Source organism: Adiantum capillus-veneris, chromosome 16 (genome assembly GCF_014529385.1).
Source record: "Adiantum capillus-veneris isolate H3 chromosome 16, ASM1452938v2, whole genome shotgun sequence".
Lineage (NCBI taxonomy): Eukaryota > Viridiplantae > Streptophyta > Polypodiopsida > Polypodiales > Pteridaceae > Adiantum > Adiantum capillus-veneris.
The window spans coordinates 96,130,911-96,156,408 of NC_140946.1; the positions used below are offsets into that span (position 1 = coordinate 96,130,911).

At 41.8% G+C, this 25,498-nt stretch overlaps 1 pseudogene; it reads right to left on the minus strand.

Annotated features, from left to right (window-relative positions):
* Positions 1-16,150: 16,150 nt before the first annotated feature.
* Positions 16,151-16,599, minus strand: LOC147439498 (legumin type B-like; annotated as a pseudogene).
* Between the last annotated feature and the right edge of the window lie 8,899 nt (positions 16,600-25,498).

Genomic DNA, 25,498 nt, shown 5'->3' on the forward strand with positions numbered 1-25,498 from the left:
CTCTCTCTCTCTCATCTCCTCCTCCCTACTCTCACTTCTTGCCGATGGAAACCAACAACTAGGAAACCAACAACTAGGAAACCAACAATCAGGAAACCAACAATCAAGAAACCAACAACCAGGAAACCAACAATTAGGAAACCAACAACACCCCGGAGAACTTGGAAAACATCAGACTTCAGAAGTTCTTTGATACTCTCGGTCCACTCCCACATGCACAAAGGTCAATGATACCAAACATCAAGTAGATGCAATAGTTGAGCGAAGAGGCAGAGTGAGCGAGCGCCAAGAGCAAGAAAATTTTGATTGGGCTCAACAAGATATGAAGAGGGCAAGAATGCAAGAGTTTTACAAAGATGAAGAGAAGTATCTGATTGCAAAAACAAAGAGGACCTATAAGATGCTCCAAGAGCGACGATACCCACATGACAAGATTGATGAGGTCTTGAGCACAGAGGTCAATACAAAGTACAAGAGACGTCATGACCAGATACCTAACATAGATTCAGAACTACTAGCAAATGAGGAGGTGGTCAATCTCATAGAGAAAGTCTATAATAGCGCGATTCAAGAAATCTATGAGAAGTCCTTGGGAATCATGAGGAGGATACAAGAAGAACGATGGAGGGCAGGGATGGAAGAGGCAAGCCACCTTGCAAGAAAGAGAGAAGAAGCAAAAAAGAGAGCGTAGGAGGAAAGGGTTGGGAAGTGCCATGCCCTGAGGACATGATCAGTCCACAAAGGGGAGTAAGCCCAAAGCTTTGTGAAAAGCTTCAAACTTCTCAGGAGACAATGCCTTTGTGAAAATATCTGCAAGGTTGTCTTGTATTGGCACATAATCCAAGATGATCTCTCTTGCTCAGAGCCTCCCCCTGACATAGTGGTAATGCACCTCAATGTGCTTTGTCCAAGCATGAAAAGCTGGGTTCCTCGCAACTGCCAATGCACTCTGACTGTCATTGTAGATAGTGTTGGCAGTGTCCTGTTCAACAACACCCAAATCAGCCATAAGACGTTTGAGCCATACACACTCAAGCATAGCTGTGAAGACTGCCTTGTACTCATCCTCACAACTAGAAGTGGCCACAATAGGTTGCTTCTTGCTCAACCATGACATGCATGAGCTGCCAAGCATGAAACAAAAAGCACTTGTGACACTCATGTGTAAAAACAACCAGAACAATCTGAGTCTGAAAAAGAATGTAAGTTTGGAGCCAATGATCCCCCTTTGTTGGGATAAAACAAGCCAAGAAGAAGGCCATGCAAAAGAGTCCCAAGACGCCACCCCAAAAGAGTCCAAAGAAGGCCAAACGACCCCCAACTAGAGTAGCGGATGAAAGTAGCCATGCACTAAGAGGGAAGATGGTGAAGAAGAGAAAGAATCCTCCACAAATTGTAGAGGAGTCCAACCAGAGTGATGAGAGGTGCAAGAAGTACCGCAACGATAATGCCCCTTGGTCTTGCACTGCCCACTCTCCACCACCACCACCACCTCTTAAGAAGAAGCATCGCAGAGACTCGGCACATGTGCGTTGCGTGAAATTCACAAAGTACCAGAAGAGTACACACCTTATCATCCCTAAGGCTCCATTTTCCCGGCTTGTGAAAGAGATTATAGATGGGCCAAAGCATGTATTGGTGGTACCAAAAAGGGGTGTCTTGGAAACTCCTTTGGTAGCACTTTACAAGCCCGATCTTCATGTGTTACATGTAAAATAAACTAGCATGTTATATATCAATGGATCAATGTGTTCATGTAGAATCTAAAAGTATAAAGTCCGACAAGTTTATAATTTTTTTTGCAAAAACTTTACCGGTCCCCACTTTTTTTAAAGGGTACCACCAAAAGGTGCAAAAAGTGGTACCACCAATACATGCTTTTACCTAGATGAATACTCAGATAGTGTAACAAGGGTGGAAGCAGTAACACTGGGTGCATTGCAGCAAACAGTGGAAGATATCACTGTATCCCTCTTTCAAGACACCATTTTGGCAATGGCCCATGCTAAGTGTGTAACTATTAAGCCCTCAGATATCAACTTAACCCTTTGCCTACGTGGTGATGATTACTTTCATAAAACCTAAATAGGAAGCCGTTATAACTTCTCAAGTGGCATGTTTGCCAACTTTATCATGTAAATGTTTTGAAAATGAAATTATCATATCTATGTTTGGCAATTGCAATGTATTGTTTAAAATTTTTAGCTTGTGTTGGTTATGGATTTGAATGTGGTTACTTAGGTCAATTTCTCTAATCAATCTGCTTGCGAGGTCTGTGTGAGTTGGAAAGTAGAATTATGGGCTAACGTGGCCCATCTCAAGCGTCAGGGGTCGTATGGACCCCGTCGCCATGCACATGGTAGAATACGAGTTGTTCTGTGGTCCCATGTGCCACAGAGAAACTTTTGGTCAAACTGCCAAAAGTCGCTCCGTGGCACACATGACCACGGAACGGCTCAATATTCATGTGCATGGCGACACGGCTTGTGGGGTTTGGGATGGACAAGAAAACATCATGTTAGTACGCAAATTACTTGTTACACACATTAAATCTGCAAGGTCCTCAGAACAAAGGTTTCTACGCTTGTGAGATCTATGTTATTTGGTAGGTGGCAACTAAATTCTTGCACCTCCCGAGCTCCACGGGCTGTATGAACCCTGTCGCCATATACAAGGAAGAAAACCAAGCTGTTCCATGGCATACAGGGCCATGGAACGGCTCGATTTTCCACCTTGTGCATGGGGACAACCGGTGGGGCTCGGGAGGTGGAAGAAATTAGCTATATTTGTACGCAAATTACTCGTGACGCACATTGAATCCGCAAGTTGCTCAAAAGAAATGTTTCTATGCTCACTGGATTTGTGTAGTTTGGCAAGTAGAGAATACAACTCATGTAGTGCCTCTCCGCATTGCATTCAACGGAATATTGAGCCCACGGGCCGTACAAACCCCATCGCATTGCATTCGATGGAATATTGAGCCATTCCATGGCCCCATGTGCCATGGAGCAACTTTTGGTAGTTTGATCGGGTCAAACTACCAAAATTTGGTCCTTAGCACATGGAGCCACAAAACGATTCGGTATCTCACCTAGTGCAGGGCGATGGGGTTAATACGGCTCATGGGGCTTGGGAGGGCAATCAAACATCATGTTAGTACGTAAAATGCACGTGACGCACAAGGATCAAGAGAAAATTTCACTCAAGCTGATAATTATATTAGTTTCAAAGATACATCGAGAAATGCAATGCACATGGCTAAGATAGCCTTTTTACAAGCTCCTTGAAATCATCTTGACCTAAGCTTCTTAAAGCTGGTTTTTCACCAATGCGTGATACGATATCTTCCTTGCTTGTTATTCCTTGCCCGAGGCAAAGGCCGCAATATCCTAAAAGGCTTCTGACCCCTTTCTCACCAAAATTTTGGATTACTACCTCTCTGTTTACAAGAATACATTTGTGGGAATTTAGGGCTATAGGAAACTTGTCCAAAATAGAGCTTAGCGCTCTACACGTAAATATTTGTTGATGCATAGTCTGTATACTCGTTGTGGATGACCCGAATCATCTCTTCATTAAAGCTTGGGAGAGAGGTGTCCTTTGAGTCACCCTCTATGCAAGATCCACCTTTCCATTGGGAAAACCAATCCATCTCCAACACGGATTATGATTCTAAGAAACAACAATGAGAATTGAAAAGAATTAAGTACTTACTAGTGTCACATCATCTTGCTTGCAAAGGTTCTTGTTGGGTATTGTTCCAAGATCAGTGCGTTCCAAGAACATTAGAAGTTTGTGGGTAGCAAAGCTACTCTCGAGAACACTCTCGTAGAAACCTTTCTCCTCATTAATGGTTTGTAGAGCTACCACCACGAGGGAATGCATGACATTATGTCCCTCTCGCAAGGCTAGCGTGTTGATGAGGGGAGCAGAGGAGTAGTCCACTTGGAACTCGGTCTTTTGATTGGGGTTCTCTGTATCACAAACCCCAACATATATTTCAAGAATAGAGAGGGCTTCATCATGATGCAATTCAGGTAAGTGGGTAATGTTGTCAAGGAAGAGAAATTCTTGACCCTCCACTATAATTGGATGTGGGGTGCACAAGAGCAGCTCTGGGATCTCATCTTTAGCATCCTCCCCTTTTAGGTCTTGGTCAACTTCTTCCAAAGGACCCCATATAAAACCATATGTTTACATAGTCTTGGTCATTGCACTACTACCAAGAAGAGGTTTCATTGGCCCTTCTTTGGAAGACCGAGCCGTTCCATGGACCTGTATGACCAAAGGACCCCATAGATCTTGGTACTAAAAACTAGGATCGACTAAATAAATCTTCAAATCTTGTTGTATCTAGACTCCCTCTCTCCATTTTTGTTCTGGTCTCTAACACAATAGATCTAAATGTGATTGGAGTGACATAATACTAACGGAGTGTTCCTCCAAAGTATGCATATCTCTCTAGATCCTTACAGTCCACTATAGGGTATCTTGCTCCATACTTATCAAGCATAATTACATGGGTATCTCTACTTTCTATGTATATAAAATACATACAAGTGTTTTTTGTTTTGAAAACTCTCCAATGTAGGTCTTGTCACCCTCTCAATAGATCATTTTCTCTCCATTATTGTACTTATAAAATCCCACATGAGTGTTAGCTGTGCTGACTCGAGTCGTCTCGTTCACTTGCCTTAGTTTTGCATTTGGAATTCCAACTTAGGCAGCTTGTCCTCAAGCTCTATGTCAACTTTGTCCTTGGTGCTTCTCAATCCCTATTTGTCCACAACATAGGTATTTTGTACAATTAAATACATTATACCCTCACCATCAAAGTATCGATCACCATTATGTCCTTACACTCACTAGGACCAATGAAAGAAGTGATCCACACTATCTTTGTAAATTTTTGCACTATGGTCATTTTCAAATTGGTAGAAGGGCCAATGAAACCTCTTCTTGGCTAGACATATTCTCATCTTTGGGCTCTGCCTCCTTTACAAGCATCCTCGGAGGCGGCTTGTTACAGTCACTTGCTTTACCGTTTCCCTTGCTATTTTCAATTGCCTCCATCACCATCACAGTGATCACCATGTCCCAACTCATAAATCCTGTGCCAATGTTTCCCATGCCCAAGTCTATGAGCTTGTCCTCCTCAAGTTAAAGGTTCTTAAAGCCTAAAGCCTTTTAAGTTGAAGCTCTCTAACCCTGACGCTTCACAAATTGAAGGTCCCTAAACCATAAGCTTGGGTGGCTGAAGCTACTAAGCTCTACAAGATGTATGTGAGCTCCCAAGATGAGAGTGGAGAATGGGTGCAAGCATGAGAGAAAGACCTCCAGGAAGGGGAAAATGGAATGTATTACAAGCTCTCCATAGCCACAAAGGAGATAAAACTCAGAACTAAGCTTGGGAGAGAAGGGGAAGGTAGATTGGAGAGACAGGAGGCCAAAAAGGTACTCTTTCAATATGAGAGAGAGTGAAAACCGAGATTCTTGGTTCTAGAGAGAGGAGGGGTCAGATCTGGTATATGTAGAGAGAGAAGGAATGAGTGGAGGCAGGGAAAAATAGACTTGAATGTCAAATTAATGATGAGGGGGCATTTTTGGGACTAGACCACTTTTTGAGGGTGGCCCATTTACTCCAGCCAGTAGTATTTAGAATAAAAAGTAGGCCCAAATCTCTTATTTTTGAGGATTTTGCAATTTTCATGTCCATTTACAAAAAAAAAAGCCTACACTCCAAGTTTGACCCTAGAAATTAGGGTTGATGAACCCAACATTTTTGTCCACATGGCTTCCTCTTATTGCTCCACTACTTAAACATTGTCATTAGGCTTGGGGAAGATTAATGGGCCCAAGAAAACCCCAAACAAGTCCTAATACGTTTTGTCTAGCTTTGGGTTTTCCAAACTTCTTAGTGTTCATTAGAGTCGACAAAGGATTATACAATCAAGTTATTTTTGTCAAGCTCCATCGACTAAGGTTATCTTAGCTTATCAGAAATCTTCTTCACAAAGTCCATAGCTTTGATACCATTTGAAGAGCCACATGGTGGGAAGATAGAAGAGGAACGCAGAGAAGGGAGAGTGAGTGAGACCACACAATGAGTGTGTGTGTGTCTGTGTGTGCGCGTGTGACACACACACACATACACACACAGAGAAGCGCATAAACAAGTACACATGCAGGCACACTTACACGCGCACTCACACACACACACACACACACACACAAATACACACTCACACATGGTATGCAACCACACATTATATGATTTAAACTTTATAACAACACACCCATCATTTAAATATGTGAAAGAACTTGGCATCTACCATGTAATTAGGTCGAATATCCTGAATATCCTACCTCCATCATTTCCTTATTCTGGTAATTAAAACAATGCATAGATAACTACACAAAAGTACCTTTCTCTAGCTGGTAGGCTCTACAAGCCAGTGTAGGGCATCTAGCCCTTGTGAAACATCATGCATTTTCCATGTGAAGCACCACCTACCCACTTTGATTAGGCTACATATGCTTTGAGTTAATCGTAACCTAACTAACCTCTTCTAAGGAGGGCACAAAATTCCCATTGTCATATCAAAATGGTTTGACCGTAAAAATCAAGCTCAAGGAAATGTTTTTTTTAAAGAAGTGGTTGAAGCTACTCGTCAAAGACAAGCCATGGTAAGCCTTAAGGTGGTGCCTAGGATAGGGCCTAGTTGACCTAAGCCTTTCTATTCTTTAGGTTATGGTCACGCGAAGCTTACTTATCAGTTAGAGATAACTATTCCAACTATGCCCAAATAGAGCATTAACTGAATAAGTAAGCCTCTTGCATGGTCACACAGGGCTTACTTATTCATTCATCCTCCCAACTATGGCTTGAGCTTCACAACTATGCCAAAATTGGCATAGTTATGAAAGGTGGGCATAGTTATTCATTTAATGCTCCTTTTTGCGTGTGACCAAGAATGAGGCTTAGTCATTTGTTTAAATAAGTGATAAATAAGCTTCGCGTGACCATAACCTTCGTAAACCTTTCTGGGCATAAATACAAAGCTCAATGGGAACCGAACTCATTATGTGCACGTGATTGAGGCTTCCATTTTGTAACTTGGTGGAAGTCGGAAGAGAGACTCAAGTAAATTCTATGATGTGGATATCATTGTAAACACCAGAAGGTCATTTAGACATTATTTAAGACATGATTCTTGTTGGTCTCCCACTTAAGGCTTTATATCCGGCAAAAACCTAACCTTGCCACTGGTTGTTGAATGGAAAACCAAATAGAGGGCCCTCCAATTAGCGCTTACATATACTTGAAGTGCCAAAGACATGGCATCTCATAGACAAAGTGCTTTAAGTAAATAATTAAGTTCCTTCAATGAATAGTTAAATATTCCATTGAAGGGAAATCAAAGTATGTAAGAGCCCTCCCTCATTACAAGTATGTAATGGCCCCTCATTGCCCTTTGATGAATAATTAAATGTGCCATTTGAAGGGAAATCAAAGTATGTACGAGCCCGCTCTCATTAGCCGCTCATTGCGGCAGGGCTCTTTGGCATAAAGGAAGTTGTATATCACCGAGACAAAAGTAATTTCCCTCGACATGTGGCTACCTATCATTGTTGTATGTTTGATAAAGGTATGGATTTGGATGGTGCCACACTTGTTGCTTTTTGGGCATGCAATCCAAATGGAACAACCGTTTGAGCTCCAATTAGGATTTCCATTATATAAATTAAGTACGTCATGCTGGATGGAATTTGCTTTATCCAAGAGATAAACTTCTTTTTGTACTACGAATGTAAAATCAACTTTTGGAGCACTCATTCTTTTAAATTTGTTTTTGGGGACAAAACTCATATTGTATTAAGCAAATTGTATTAAGCTCTCATTTCTAATTTCTATGAGATAAACATTCCACCTCAATTGTCACTCTCACAATTGCCAATTGTGTGTGGAGATGTTAAATTAACTCAGCAAAGAATGTACAATGAACCTTCAGGCGACAACTTTCCCCCCTTATCCAATAGCTCCCTCCACAGAGCGACGGTTTCCATTCTTTGGCTTTTACCATGTTAAGTATATAAGCTCAATGCTTTCGCTCACAATACCATTGAATTGAGCTACCACAAGGTTTCCCTCAAAAATTTGAAGGTCTCTTGCTTTTCGTACATGCTTTCGATAACAATATTGTGTTATTTGTGTGCATGCCAGAACTAGATCATTCCTAAAGAAGAGTACCTTCCATGTCCTCTTCCTTTTAGCACAAAAGGCCTTGTAGATCCCTAAACAAAACCATTATGAAAAAGCAACCCATATAACTCACAAAATAAATAAACTTTTCCTTTGAAATAAATATATTATTTCTATCAAAGCAACTTGGCTGAAGGTGAGATCTTTTGCCCTAATCTCTTTGCTGAGCAAAACTTCTTATTCTAAACAAGACTTTCTTGAATGCCTTGCCATACTAACATGCACATAAAAGTTAATGGGAAAATTACCAAAATATCCTTGAAATTTGTGGAAATTCTCCAAATAACCCTCAAATTCCAAAAATCTCAATATACCATTGTATCATTTTTGGATGGATTAATCCATTTTTTGTAGAGTCTGATTATTTTGACAATAGAGATATATCTCTAATTTTGTGTGTGTGTGTGTGTCGGTGCGCGTGCATCCAATTTGTTTGATGCTATTAAGGCAATATCTTAGTATGTGAAGTATGGATGTTAACAGTGAACATAATTTTGAAATAAATAGATGTTTATTTACACTGAAAGAGCAATAAGCAATTCATAGATCTGCTATTCAATACATTGAGACTTATTTATGTTTGTAATGCCTAAAATCCTATGAGGGGATCCTAGATAGTAGGTGACGTGTATTTTTTAACTAGCAGTCTTGACGTGTATTTGTTGGTAAAATCTGGTCAAGGGTTGCTCGCTTTTCATTCAAGATGGTAACAAGGTTAATACACATAAGGTACAGGAGATTTACAAATACTCAAAAACCTGTATGTAGGGGTTTATGTAAGTTATATGATCTTCATAGATAGGGGTTGGGTCAAAATGCACGATTCCATATATAGGGGAGTTTTAGCTTGAGGGTTGCTTGTAGCTGACATCCCTCATTGGTAATAGTGAATCTCCTGGGTGAATATGATCTTATGCAAGGAACCTTTTCTCTCTTACTATTCTTACTATATATAAGAGCTTGGTGAGCTCGTGCCACATGGAACAAGCCACCAAAATGACCCTTTTTCCTAATTTGGCCTGGCAAGAGCGCAGAGTCAAATCCTGAAGCAATTTTGAGAGGTGACTACACCGGCGGAGGGTGGTGCAAAGCTAAAAGCAATATGCCAAGACGTAATTAAGGATTTTTCAATTTTTCTTGAGCAGTTTGAAGCCTGTTGGAGGTAGTTAGAGGTTGCTACCATGGTGAAAGGCAACCAGTACCTGAAGCTATTGAAATTTCTTGAGTGCTTGCATCCAAAGATTAGAGACAAGGTGGAGTAAGGTGTCGATACCTATGAAGATATTGTGTGTCTAAACAAGGTGAAAAGTCAAAAAGTGAAGCAAAAGCTAGAGTTGGGATTGTTTAAGCCTACTGCAGTAGCGGAGTGTTCTATGGTTTGACCAAAGGCAGTGACCAAAGGCAGTACCGATTGTTTGAAGTGCAAAGTCTGTTGAGGTAAAGCCTATGGTTGGTTATGCTCCTTGGACATTTCTAGTTTATGATGTGCTTGTGCCGATGGTGGACGAGCTTGTCAATGAGGATAAGCCCATTGTCAAAATGAATTATTGTGAAAAAGAGCTAGCAAATGTCGAATTCTAGAGCAGATTGGACAGGTAAACCCTAATCTTATGGAGAATTTGTATGAAAAGGTAGCAGAGTGCAGTCAAGTTGCAAATATCAAGGGTCCAAAAGTAGATGAAGAAAGTGTGCAAAGCCAAGAAGATGGTTAAGCTCTTGTGGAGCGGCAAGAGGATGAGGATGAAGATACAGATTTGGCATGTGGTGTTGATGATGATGAAGATACAAGCTTGAGTTTTTGGGAGACAAGCAAGGAGGACAGAGCAGATGAGTCCACAATATATGGCAAGGAGACAGAGTCTTATGAACCTTTGCTCGTAAGGGTAAAGCTACCTTGTTATGTTTCTCATGATATGGTGATAGCAAAAGTGAAAGAATAGCAGGTTGATGTGCCAAAGCTTGTCAAAGAGGATATGCTATCAAAGAGGGCATGCAATACTATTGTGATGACCATGTTGATGGGAGTTGCAATGATAAGTGTTGTTGCCGTGCAATTAGTTTATGGCTTTGAAGTGAAGGGCAAGGTTGCACTTATGGATAGCCAAGTGGGTCTACCAGGTCAACAAGAAGAGGAGAAAAAACCGAGGGGGTTGGACGTTTTTTCGATGCTCATGATGTGTCAACCAAGGGAGGAGAAGCTAGAATTGCCTACAAATTGCATTGGTCCTACAGATACAGATTCTTTGGGCCAAGTATGCCTTGACAATGAGTTTTATCGGGGATTCAAGGATGACGAGGCTTCTATGGGTGAAGAGATGCAGGTGTTGGTTGATAGAGCCTTGACCTTGATACAACTGGTGCAAGGGTTAGCCCTTCCAAAAATGGATGTTCCTATGGATGAGCAGTGTCCTATGGTTATGCCGACACACGCCAACATGGAGAAAATTTTCTATTAACTGCATGTTTTTCTGCAGGATATTTCTTGCCTAGAGGCCTCCACTTTCTATGGTTGGGAGGGAGGCCTCCACTTTCTTGCCTAGAGGCCTCCACTTTCTATGGTTGGGAGGGAGGGTCAGGTATGTCTCTTTTGAGTGATGGTATTCTTGATGATGAGTGGTTGGAAGTGGAAAGTCTTCTAGTGGATGCTTGTTTTCCAATGGATGCTGGGAGATGGGGATAGGTCATGGACGGCCTATGATCATGACAGTATATGTGTTGGGGTGCAATGCTATGGGAAGCGGTTACAGATGGATGGAAGAGTGCCGTGCCAAGTTTTTGACCCAAGTGTTGACTATGTAATGGCAACCCACTTGAGGTTTGGTGGCAGTAAAAAGCAGAATAAGACTGTAAATATGTTTTTTTGGGTTTTTTAATAGTGTGTACCAGTGTTTGCAGCTGGTAAAGGAATAAAGCATGTGTGTGGTTGAACATAAAGAAGATGGAGAGGAGGAAAGGGGAACACACTCGGGACACACACAATTGTCTCACTATAGCCCAGGGTATACACAACGCCCCAATCCACTTGAGTTCACCTTCAAAACTTGACACTATCCATAAGCAAACCACCACTTGCACACAACCATACACACCCATGCATTGCAAAACACCAAACAAGCCCAATCACCTCGCTCTGCCCAATTTGCAGCCTTCCACATGCACATAACCTCTCTTTATCTCTTTGAATCTCTACTGTGGGAAGGCTCCCCTCACTAGCTCTAGCACTAGTGGGGTCCCCCCCTTCATCTCCAAAAGATTAGTCCCATGTGGCCACAAGACATCGCCTCAAGTTGGACACGCCACATCATCATTGACACATGTTGTGAACAACCAACAAAAATCATCACTAGAACACCAGATGACGAAAAAGCATCACACCACCATCATCCCCACACCTGTGCAAACCTTGTTGGGCTTCAAAAAACATCAGAAGTCACCTTTTCTAATGCAGTCAAATTGGCCCCGCACCTGGCCCACAAAAATACTTCAAACAACAATAACTTGGCAGCCAGTCAAATCCTGGATTTGAAAAGACCAACATGATCCATAATTTGAGCTCTACACATCTATATTTTGAAACCATATGTGACCACTTGGCATCACGTGCCCTATCCACCTCAATTCTGACATGCACCCCCACTTCAAAGCTCTATATCTTGCACACTGTGGATCCATCTAATGAGCCACTTGAACCTTCTCCCTTAGCATCTCAAGCTCAACATCATCAGATAGAAAACCTACATCTAGAACCTCCTTCATTTGCCACCAAAATTGGCCCTTTTTGGAGACCTTTTGGCCTATAAAACCACATTAGTCACACACATCTATTGCCACCTGTCTAGCAAGGCTCTTTCCATCTACTCTAGCTCTTTGCCATGCATTTGCTAGCATACACATCAGTGCTTGTGCCATATTCTATGGTCAATACACTTTGGCTCCATCGGCATCTTACACTATCATGATGTGATCCTCAAGTTGTTGGAGGGTTTAGAAGCCTTCTAGTAAGTGCATAGTTTCATCTGTGGGTTAGCACCAGAGATTAAGAGGCATACTAAAACCCAAGATCCCAAGATTCTTGAGGAAGCTATACTGTAGACTCATGTCCATGATGATCTAGATGAAAAAGCATTGCATAGTACACACATGCTTGTCTACATATGTTTTGCTTTATAAAAAAATGCACCACGATAGTTCGTTCGAATTGCAGTGATAGTGATGTCTAGGACACACACACACACACACACACACACACACACACACACACACACACACACAGTAGTCAGGTAATCACTGTTGCTTATTTTTTATTTATTTTTCTCTAAAGTTGTATTTTCTAGTGCTATTGTTGTGGAGCATTACTCACACCTTAGTGCTAGTTTGCAGGTTAGTGCGTTCTCTTTGGTTGTGTTGACCCCCGTGTCACACTACAAAGAGAGAGAGAGAGAGATTTTAGACACCCGTCCTTGGCTGCTGTGTTGATCCTTGTGACACATTACAAGGTAGGTTTAGACTTTAAACACTTTTTCCTTGAGTGCTGCTGACCTCCATGTTGCACTACAGGGAGTAGCTTAGGATGTGGAATTATATTTCCTATCTTTGGTTGTTGTTGACCACCAAGTCGCACTGCAGGGAGGGATTAGCTATCTTACATCCTTTATTTGTGGTTGTTGTTGACCACTACATTGCACTTTAGGAAGATTGGGTTTAATAAATTCTTTGTCTATGTGTGTTGCTGACCACCGTGTCGCACTGCACCGAGGGGTTTAGGATTTTTAAATCCTTTGTTCTTGGTTGTTGCTAACCATTGCATCACACTGCAAGAAGAGTGGATTTAATAGATTCCTCATCTCTGGTTGTTACTGACCATCATGTCGCACTACAGGAGGGAAGGGTTTAGGGTTCTTAAATCCTTTGTTCTTGGTTGTTGCTGACCATCACGTTGCACGGTAAGAAGATTGGGTTTGATAGATTCCCCATCTCAGGTTATTGTTGACCACCACGTCGCATTGTAGGGAGGGGTTAGGTATTTTAAATCCTTTTTTCTTGGTTGTTGACCATCTCATCCCGCTGTAGGAAGATTGGATTTAATAGATTCCCCATCTCTGGTTGTTGTTGACCATTGCATTGCACTACAGGGAGGGGTTAGGTATCTTACATGATTTGCTCTGGCTATTGCTGGCCATTGTGTCGCACTACAGGTTGATTGGATTTAATAAATTTCTAGTCTCTGTTTGTTGTTGACCACCGTGTTTCACTACAGAGAGGCGCTAGGTATTTTAAATCCTTTGTCCTTGACTGCTACTGCTGACTACTAAGTCACACAACAGGGATATGTTTTTTAATAAATTTTCGTCTCTGGCTATTGCTGACCATTGTGTCGCACTACAGGGAGGGGTTGTATATTTTTAGACCTTTCATTGTTAGTTGTTATTATTATTCATAAAATGTTTTTATATTTTTCTATTTACAATCATATAAGTCAAAGGTATGTCTATTCTAGATTTACCTTAATTTTATTTGCTTCATGCATTTTTTAGGATTCAGTCATGGTAGAGACAAATTTAACGCGTCAACATTGCAAAATCATTTGTGATGCTCTTATTTTATCTCTTTCTGGAGCTTTAGAAGATCATTTGCATCGCGCATTTGATCCACTTCACACAACGTTCAATGATTTCATGATTGAACTTGTGGAGTAGTGCTAGCTGAAATTGTGCAGTGAATTCCCTATTTCATTTGACCCAGCTCTGCACACTAATGGAGTAATGCGCAACACAATAAAGAAATTATTAGGCCAAGTCAGTAGAAGCTTTGAGAGTATGGTTCATCCAAAAATCAAAGCCAAACCTAGAATCAGAGAGTGAATGGCAAGGATAAGGTTAAAGGCTCTTCTGAATGTCCTAGGACAAAAGAGGATGTGCCTCCTCCTTCAGTTTCCGAGCCCTTAGCTGTACGCTTGGATGATACAACATGTCCTTCTATCCTTCACTTACTTGAGGACCATTCTATCTTTCACCTGCAAGCACCCCAATTAATCGAAAGACGTTTTGCAAATGTGAAACAAGTTTCAGTGGCCCATCCCCTCTTCAAAGATTCTATCTATGCAGCAAAGATCTACAAGGACCAGATAGGAAGCAAGATGACTTTACAAACAGTGCTAGAGGAAGTAGCAACTACTATTGCCCAGCACTGTGGCGTGACATTGCCCCGTGCTCTTGTTCGTTTTAGCAAAAGGCCCATGTTGATCTTCAAGCTTTGGAATGGAGGTCACCTTGAGCAGTGGATTTAGGCATGTCATCATGATGGAAGCAAGCCTACAATCAAAGAGTTTTAACACACATTTGGAACTGTGCAATAGTCATTAAACGACATTTTGTCGATCTGCAACGCTCTTTTGCAGACGATGAAATTTGTGCATAGTCACAATTTCATTCACATGACCTATACACTTGAAATATTCTACTACATTTTGGCGAGCAAGGAGTGTATGATGGGACCGCAGAATGGGGAAAAAGTACACCATCAAAAACTTTGGCAACATTTCCCAAGCTCCCAAATCTCAACCCTCAAAATAGAGCTCAATTTAAACGAGATTATCCAAGGACTGCGCCTGAAAATATTAGCACCAATCCTCCTCTTTTCACCAAAGAATCTGATATATATATGGTCTCTCCTATATTCTTAAACGCTTGGTTGCGTGTATATGAGAGCCCTATGAGGTGATAGGGTTGCAGGTCTATGGAGGATGCAGTCGAGGGGTTACCATGGCTAGCGTGCAGCATAAATAATTGAACGAGAGAGAGAGAGAGAGAGAGAGAGAGAGAGAGAGAGAGAGAGAGAGAGAGATCGACACACAGAGAAAAATAATACGCTATATCTTTTTTTATTTATTGATTAAGCTCTTTACATGTTTATAGATTTAGGCAGCCATGCAAACTCCACTTTACTTGTGCATGCTTATGAGACTAGTTCCCACACGGAGTCGACCGAGACAACTGGGCTTGAAACCCAACAATCCCTCCCTCAAGCCCAGACTAGACAAACCCTCTCATGATACTTCGATTTTTTGGTATACTCGGCAACCGTGAGTTTTAGGTTCTCTCACAACCAAGGATTTCTCTCGGGGGGTTCACTATGTGTAAAAATACCATATCACGTGCGTTCAAGACATGTTTGTAAAATCCCTTATCTATAAATTTTGTTAGAAATATAATGTATCCTTTTCTTTTAAAATCTGTAAGTTTTTTTCAAATTTGAAAAAATAATGTCCTTCTGTACATATATTTCCGTAAGTTTCAAGAACTTTAAATACCCTTTTGTTGAACTCACGTGATAGGTTACATTTTTCTTAGGTGACCTCCCCGAGGGATATCTGGTGTATCCATAACCTGGTGCTATGATAGTAGAGCCCCCCCTTGAACAGATATGGTGTAGGTAAAAAATTAGCTACCAAAAAATGGAGTTTTTGGTTCACTGCCAAACTTTGGGTTTAACGTGTCCCCAATAACCTCATGAGAAATGGAAAAATAGGCTGAGAAGAGATATATTTTTGGGATGTCTTACCACTCATATGTGGCAGTATCTAGAGCCCGTACAATTGTGACAACTGACAAAGTAAAACAAAGCTTTGACAAAATATAGATGATGATATAAACAAAATCCTGGTAAACTTAGGAGACTCAATAGGTAAAACTAATTTTGAACTCAACATATTGTTGCTTGAGCAGGTTCTGGAGAAGTGGAAATAAAAATCCCGTTGACGATTTTTTGTTGTAGACAAACACAGCGATGGCGAAGAAGCTGAGGGGTTGTAGCGGGCTGGGAAGGCCGAGTTGGCAGGAGAGCGTGTGTCGAGAACAGCTTTCCTCATGCATACGCTTGTCTAGTTCCTTACTTATCTTGAACGTTCCCATTCTCACCTCCGGCTTCATCATATTGAACACCGAATCCTCCCTTGTCAGATGCATCGATATTGGCATGTGACTATTCATGACAAGAGCAGCATCAAATCCCTCATCTCCTGCTTGCATCATGACAGGATAATTCTTGGGCACCATCATCATGTCACCTTTCTTCATCTCCACACCACACACCATCTTGCCACTCGGATACACCACCTGAACACGAGCATATCCTCGAACACAATAGATCATATGGTCTGCATTGGTGAGCCATCCTAGAGCCTTCAATGCTCTTCTCTACAGCTTCAAGCACCTAATCGACGTGTCCAAAAGCTTAAGGACGGGAAGCTTGTAGCCATTGACTACAGTAAGTTGTCCAGCTTGCGGGTGCACAATATCTCGATGTGCCTTCTCCAAGCGGTATCCATAGTCTGCCATCAAGCCTCCACCTTCAATCTCTTTTCTGCTTGGTCGTTGCTCTCGTGACATCTTCACGATCGCCACTCCATCTTGGTTTTCTAACCACTGTCGCGTAGTCTATTTGTCAACATCCATTGCTTCCATGAGCATGTCCTCGGAGAAACCGTGCATGATTTCCACCCATTTTGTTTTCAGTTCGTGCTCTAGACGATTTCGTCCATGCAGCCTTTGCGCAATTTCATGCAGGTGGACAGCCTTCTCTCGCCTGTGTAAGGGGATGTACCCACGTGCTGATTTGAACCGAGAAACAACGCTCTGATACCATCTGATAAGGTTGCAGTTCTATGGAGGATGCAGTCGAGGGGTCGCCATGGCTAGCGTGCAGCAGAAATAATTGAAAGAGAGAGAGAGAGAGAGAGAGAGAGAGAGAGAGGGAGAGAGAGAGAGAGAGAGAGAGAGAGAAATAATACGCTATATCTTTCTTTTTAAATTGATTAAGCTCTTTACATGTTTATAGCTTTAGGCAGCCATGCAAACTCCACTTTACTTGTGCATGCTTATGAGACAAGTTCCCACGCGGAGTCGACCGAGACAACTGGGCTTGAAACCCAACATGAGGTTCCCAAGTGCAGGTTTTTGCAAAATGTAAACAAACATCTTGCCGGTGGAAAATTCCCCAAACCCAAGCATGGCATAGAGGAGATCCTTTGTGGTGAGTTTAGTGAGTCTCCTCCTCTTGGATTTCAACCAAGGTAGCTCTAGGAGGATCATGGCGGGTGTTCTTTTGGGGACAAGCGCGGTACGCATGCCCTTGTTTGCCGCACTTGAAACACCGGTTATCCTTGCAATAACGCTCAAGCTCTTCAGGAGAGAGTTTGTTTTTACCTTTGTAAACTCCCTTCTCTTTAGCTTTGTTGGAGTTGCCCTTAGGAGACTTTTGGACATTGTCCTTCCCCTTAGGCTCGTTGTAACCCTTGTTTTCCGTGGGCTTATTATTTCTTTTAGCCCCCGTTTGGAAATTGATTCGAGAGGCCACCATAGTATGGTGTATTACCGCCGATATGGTACGTGGCCGTTGGGAGTTGACATACTCCGCCATTTCTTCCGTTAAGCCCGCACAAAATTGTTGCTTTTTCTCTCCAAAATCCAACTTTTTGAAGACAGTTGCTTTGATTTGTAGGTCCCAAAACTTGTCTACATATTTGTGGATGGATTCATAGGGAGAAAGCTTTAAGCTTCGCCATTCGGTGAGTACTTTGTCTTTGGCATCGGTGGCCAAAAACTGCTTCATAATAGAAGCTCTTACAGCTTTCCAGGTTCGTGGAGCTTCACCGTTGGCTCGTAGGCTAGACCACCATTGCCTAGCGGACTTTTGAAAGTGCATAGCTACATGGTGTAGCTTAGAGGACTCCATGAAGCCCTCATCTCCGAACGCCGCATCAAATTGTTGAATAAAGGCCAAGACTTTGTCCGTAGGACCAAAGGTGCCATCATAGGTAAGGAAAGAGATGCTCTTCCCTCCCTCTTTGAACTTCTTTAGCTTGGACGACCTCTTCCATGCGGCATAGCATTTCCTATGGCCTCTTCTTTTTTATGGTTCAAAGGTTGCACCATCACTTTCTTCAGAAGGTGAAGAATTTGAGGAAGGTGGAGAAGAGGGTGACCTCTTTCTTGCCTTTTTCTTGTCTTGATCTTCATCGTCTTCACCATCACTTTCATAAGAGGAAGAGGATGAAGAAGATGGAGAAGAGGGTGTCCTCTTTCTCGCCTTTTTCTTCTCTTGCTTTTTGTCATCCCTCTTTGAATTATGGTGTGGAGAAGGGTGCGATGGTCTTCTCCATTTTGGAGGTGATGGAGAGCGTTTAGCCCGCCGTCTTCGTGGAGCCATCTCCGCCGAGGTGGCGGGAGACTCGCTTCTTCTCATTCCTTCGGTGGAGGCTCTCGAGTTCTCCTTTGAGAAGGAGATGCATCATCAAGAAGTAAATTCTTGAGCCCTTCGTATGGATTCTCTTCTTCTTCCGAATCGGAGAGAGACCTCTTTTGGAAGTCTCACAAGGAGGCTTCCTAGGTGTTCTCTCATCATGGTGGGGAGCTTGGAGAATTCCATGAGCACGGAGCTGCCGTTGCACTTCACTTTGGAGAGATGGATTGCCCATGGCTTGTTGAAGCCTAGAAACAAGATAGTTAACCAGCATCGGGGCATCATTAGTAACTTGCTCATTAGCAAAATCAAATTATCAACATTAATTTCACTCTCTTTACTATTGTCATCCATTCTAAAAACTTTTAGGTGCAAACTTTTTAGGTGTACTTTGGCACTTCAAGCCCTAGTTGCTACTCCTCTTTACCCCTTTAGAAAAATCACTCAAGCTACTGTACCCATGGCTCGAATACCATTATTGCAAGGAATAGAAGAGAGGGTCGTTCAACACCAAAACAGCACCGGCTCCTGTCAAGCTTCTTATAGCTCAATAGTGGTTAAGCCCCGTAGGACTCTACTATTAAGACTATAGCTCTTGACGGTGATGCCCCGTTAGCTGCACGAAGGCAGGCGCACTGCAAGGCTGAAAAATCCCTATTCTACTTACTCACAGGCAATTAATAATACCAACCATTTATAGCTAGTTTGAGGACCTCCCTTCTTGAGCAAGAAAAGAGAAACCTTGTGCTCTGATACCAATGTAACATTTAATGGCCTAGTAACTTGTGTGTAGCGGAAATTAATATGAACATAGTGGGCATTTCATTAGAATAGATTCCTAATGAGAATTACAAGAGTGCTTGGGTGGAGAGAGCAACAAAAAGCATAACACCTAGTTAGATAGCATGAACAATATTTTCAAAAGAGAGAGAAATTAACCTATTGACAATAGTTGAGGACCGGATTTACATGGAGCCGGTCCCTCCTCCAAAAGGCTTTGTATTATGGTTTCTCCCATCAAGAGAGACGTTGTACAATACAATTCTTTGTGTTCCTTCAAGACTAGCTAGTGCAATGAAGATGAAAGCTTCATGCACTAAGCAAAACACTTATCAAACACGACATCAATTCTCTCCGGTCTCAGACCCAAGATCTCACACACCTTCGAAGATGGTGAGAGCTAGCGGGGTATGAGAGTAGATTGAGAGGAAGGAGTATTCTTACGAGAAAGATGTACATCTCCTCACATAATCACTCATATTAGCATAGCTTAGCTTAGTAATTAGCATGGTAGAGGAGATGAGCATGCATTGAAGCTTGGCTCTTGGTTGGATTTGCATCACAAAGCCAAGAGTTGTTGGTGTAGGCCTCCCTTCTCACAAGCTTGGAGTAGGTGGTAAGCTTTCCATTAAAGCTTGAGAAGGAGAGAGAGTCTTCTTTACTTCACACATGAGATTTTGTGAGTGTGTGTGTGATAATGCCTTGCAAAAATCAGTCCCCCTCTCTCTCTTGTTCGACCCCTCTTGCTATTTGCTCATGTTACAGTCTCATTGGACCTCCCTAGGGCTAGCCAATGATAATTAAGAAGTATAAGTGATAGCCTTCTGACATGTGTCCCCCTTTCCCCTTTTGTGAGAGCTTTATGTAATTAATAAATGCAACTAAACTCTCATTGGACCCCTTTGCCTCCTGGCCAATAGGAATCAAGCAAGCCACTGGGCTGCTGAATGCTCATTGGACCCCTTGTGAGATTGTCCAATAGTCTTCTAGAGAGCTTAATTCTCATTGGTTCTTTTATTAAGTGTTTTTAAATTAATTAAACTAGATTTACTCTAGCCTAATTCTCATTGGTCCACCTCCAAGGCCATCCAATAGGAATTGGGTACACCTTGTGGGCATCTGGGCTAGGGAGCTGACACGTGTCCCTCATTCCCTTTTTGTAAAGGGAGCTTATGTGTGTGTGAGAGTTTCTCTCTCATCCCCTACTCCCAAGGCTCGCCCCCTCCTATGCAGGGATTGATAAAGACATTTGGGACACACACAAAGCATCCAATTCCCCCCATGCTTGACCTTTGGACACAACCTTTGAATTTTGGAACCTTAGCATTTTGGAAGTCTTAATGGGCTGAACCTTAGGGTCTTTTAAGCGCATTGTTGCACATGGCTCTTTTGCATATGGCCCCCCCTTAGGTCCATATTTTCCCTCCTTTGGATCCCTACTATGGCCGGTCTGCTAGCTTAACCAATATTCTAGCTTTTTCTCCCCTGGCACTTCCCCATATTAAATGATCAGTTTAACATGAGAAAATCATTTAGGAGAATTAGATATTGATTATTATGATAATCTAAATTAAATCTCCCAAACAATAATGAGCTCTTTTTGTATCTTAAATCTCAATTTTGTGCACAGTGCGAGAGTGCTCTGAAGAATATCTTCAAGAAACTATCATAGGTACTACCATCTGGTAAAATGTGGGTACACTTCACTCTATCATCTCCATGCCTCGCTTCAAGGACATTGTTGCAAGATAGTGCTTCAAGAAATTAACATAGGTGCTACCATGTGCTAAAATGTGGGCACACTTCACTTTATCATCCCCATGCCTCAGCAGAAGATGTTGTCCATATCTAGCTTTTCATCTCTAACAGTGCTTGCTTTACATGGAGGCACGTGCATAACTTTAGGATGGACCGGGCTCTTCGTAGTTTCATGTTTATCCACATAACTATTATTTCATGTTTTAATATTATTTTTTTGAAAGCTTATATAATGTTTTTTAAATTATTTTCACAAGCAAAACAGGAGGAAACACCAAAATTTGAATGTTTAAGCGCCTAATCTGGGTCTGTAATACACGCGGTAATAACAGTGGATATAATTGCGGTAATGTTTGAAATACAAAAATCCCCCCCCCCCCCCCCCCCCCCCTTCTTCTTGCCCAACCCATTTTGGACTCTCTCTCTCTCTCTATAAAACGCGGTAGATGAGCGTGGTAAACGGTTTAAGATTTTCATAATGTATATTCACCCTCCACTTGATCATTTTTTAAAGTACGTTTTTATTTATATACATTCAGAGGTAACACTAGACGCTAAGTACCTTTGGATGCAGTTTGGCTCATGCCCTAAACTCCATGCTAGGTTAAGCATTGAGAACTCCTCCCCTATGTTATTAATTCCGCACTCTAATGTAAATTGAAATTGTTATATTTATGAAAAAGTGTAAATTGTATAATCTTGTATAGACCCTTAGGGAGGGTGATCTCTCCATTGGTCACATGTTGCTCACTTGACCGAATCAATCCCATACTACTAATTTTAAGGTTGATCACATTGTAATTGTTGAGATGTTGAACTTGGGACTCTTCCATTACTTGGACATAAAATGTGAGTACAGTGATGGAAACAATGCTTTGTGTCACATGAGTTATGTTGGAACAATGTTGCATAGGTTCGGCCTTAACGGGTGCAAATCTATTACTATTCATATGGAGACATGTTTGAAGCTTAGTCTTCATCAGTAGTAGAGACTTGCTAGGTCTGCAAGTTGTTGATTGCCTTTTATGTATTGTTTATATGGAGACATGTTTGAAGCTTAGTCTTCATCAGTAGTAGAGACTTGCTAGGTCTGCAAGTTGTTGATTGCCTTTTATGTATTGTTCACATGGTTAAACATTACATTTGCAATCTCACAAATGTGTCCTTGAGCTTGTCCAAATTTGTGTGTGCATTACACACACACACACACACACATATATATATATATGAAGTGTTTTAAAGGGAGGCATTAATTCACGAAAGGTCCATTGATTATCAAAACCTCCTGCAATATTCCTATCCTTTGTTGTTGATCATGTACTCATGTACTCAACTTGTGCATTCTCCTTGTGTAGGATGTCCACAACTGCATCTTGATATAAAGTTCTAGTAGGATGGGTAGATGTATTATGAAGTGGATTTTGAATCAAAAGTATCCATCAAGCACTCTGCTTTGTGTGAAACGTCTTCCTGAACTATTTGGTCTTTGGCTACTCAAGGACCTATCCGATTTTACATCAATCAATGAACATGCACACGATGATTATGTGTGTTTTGAAATCAATCTTTCATATGATTTTGCCACACAAATTGGATCGAAACATAGTGTCAATTGGACTAGTAAAACAATACCTATCATCTATGATATTTAGAAGGGTGGGGGCCATTTGGGTTGATTTTCTAAGTGCCAATTAGGATGCCCGTCAAAAATCAAGGCGTATTGTTTATGTTTAGGAGAGAATCAAAGCCTTAGGTTGGATATTGTACTTGCTTAAAAGTTGCTGGAATGGAAATGCAATGGAAGGTGGGCAATCTTCAAGAGCGTGGGTGAGGTGAGAGAGAGGAGTGGTCCCGACGTCCAAGCCTTTGCGTGAACGCAAGCCTATTGGAGAGTGAAGGCCATGTTGTGGAGAGAAAGTGGGAGCCTTGTCTACTGGTCGGCAATGTGTGCTGTGTGTGTTTGTGTGTGTGAGAGGGAGAGAGAGAGAGAGAGAGAGAGAGGGGGGAAGAGAGAGAGCGTGTGGACCGTGGTGCATCGAACGAGAAATGAATGTTTGTGTGTGGGCACGTGAGTGTGTATGAAAGAGGAGAGCGAATGTGCGTCCAGAGAGAGAGAGAGAGGCATTGAATTGGTGCAGTGCGTGTGGTGCGTCGACAGAGGGAATGCGTTGTGCATGAGGAGGAGGAGAAGAAGAAGAGAGGCGAGACCGTGCATGTGGTGCGGCTGGTGCCTCGATAAGAGAGTGAATGTGGTCTCTGTCTGAGAGAGAGAGAGAGAGAGAGAGAGAGAGCGGGGGACCAGGGGCGTGATGCATTTCTTTAGAGAGAGAATGTGTGTATGAGGTGCCTCGAGAGAGAGAGAGAGAGAGAGAGAGAGAGAGAGAGAGAGAGGGAGGCGCGGTCTTCGGGACTTAAAAAATTAGGCTTTGAAAATCTGGTAATAAAACTTAACTGTTGCAGGAGAAGCTCAACAGCCAGCCTCGCGCTTCCCCCAAATTTTGAACAAGGATTTTCAATAATTCTGTTTTTTCACCCGTTATAGGCCGGGCCTTCGGATTGGATGCTATAAATAATGCTCATATTTCTGTGGCTAAAAAAAAGGGAAAATTACCAAAATACCCCTCTAATTTGTGGAAATTCCTAAAATACCCCTCAAATTTCAAAAATTCCCAAAGTACCCCTATAATTTGTCATAAATTCCCAAAATTCTCAAATTATCCCTGGTTGTGAGAGTAAATTTCTCCAAAAACAAAAAAAATTGTAGCTTTTCATAAGAAGAGTGATTGTCTACCATACCATACCGGATGCTAAAACTGAAATTTGAGACGGTTATGTAGGCTTTGGAGATGAATTGCTTCATTATTTTTAGACATATTTCGCTTTTCTTTGTGAGGTAATTGGCGACAAATTACATTTAAGCACTCAAAAACCGATCTCAATTGTCAAACAAGAATAAAGATTAGAAAATCTTGAAGAATCCAACGAAAATATATACAAGGGTATTTTGGGAATTTTTGAAATTTGAGAGGTATATTGGGAAATTCCACAAATTAGAGGGGTATTTTGGTAATTTTCCCTAAAAAATTACCAAAAATAGGGAAAATTACCAAAATACCCCTCTAATTTGAGGAAATTCCCAAAAAAAATTATCAAAAATTCCGGCCTGTGGATGGATGGAGGAGACATCTTTCACACTTGGTGGTACATGGGCACAGTTTCGGCGGCAATCAGCAGCGGCCCAATTATATCTGGGCGGTGAGATAATGTGATTGGATCATGCTCATTCAATGTTGAAAAGTGTATATCCTACCCTGGAGGCTGGAAGGCTGGCCGCTGGCCTGGCAAACGCAGCTCCCTTTGACTTCGTTTGAGGCTTGGAAAAGTTTGAAATCTGATCCTTGCTCACTAGACTCTGGAGTCTGGTGTCCGTTCCCTTTGGGTAACGTTAGTCTATATTTTGCTGCGTCATGGGTTCAACCCCCATCTCCTCCTCACCCTTCAGTAGCCTACTCGACCTTTTGCTTTTGGCAATGCCAAACAATCAACTATCAACTATACGCCCTTCTAGGTCATGCACCCACCACCATGGATCCTACATTGTTTCTTGCTTCAGTGTTTTGCAAATGCTCCAAATTTCCAACACATCCAAATTCAGGAAAAATTAATGACATGGCATGTAAGCTCGAGCTTCCATCTCGCTCAACCTAATAATTTCCAAACTCTTTCCATCATATTCATCCCCTATCTCACTACACAAGAAGATTTAGAAACTTTCTCATGTAGAAAAACGGAGTCTTTTCCAATGTTTTTCATACAATGAATAACATCATGAGCTTCTGCTCGGGAGGCACCGCATACCTAGCTAGGTACGATTGGGGGTAGAGGACCCCCGACCCCTCCAATCGTACCTAGCTAGGTATGCAGTGCCTCCCTCACGGAAGCTCATGATGTTGAGGTAAGTCACAATGTGGGAATTATTGTGAGAATTTGTCCAAACCTTCTTGTGAGCTATTGGGGTGTCTTGAACTCCTACATTTTGAAGAAAACCATCGTAGGACCATTGTAGGATTTAACATTCTAAACAAATTACGAGAAACCATTAGAGACAAACTTCAAGGCATCCATCCTAACAGTGTCACTACATGAGGGTACTTAAATCGAAAGCAAGTCCAACAGTCTTGACTCCAAACCATTAAGCAAATAGAGACCTATGGTCTAGCCATTTTGAGTCATCTTAGATGTTTACTCGACTTCCCTAAGAGTACCTCCTGTCATTGCTTATCCTTGCAAGCAACTAAAACAACATGCTTCTAACATCCACGTGATACAACAACAAAACTTCCTTCAATTCTCATCTCACAACACATTGATCATGATATCATTCTACTCCTAATCATGAAGCCTCCAGAAATTGGCCACCACAAGCAACAAACTCAACGCGAAAGCAGACCATCACTG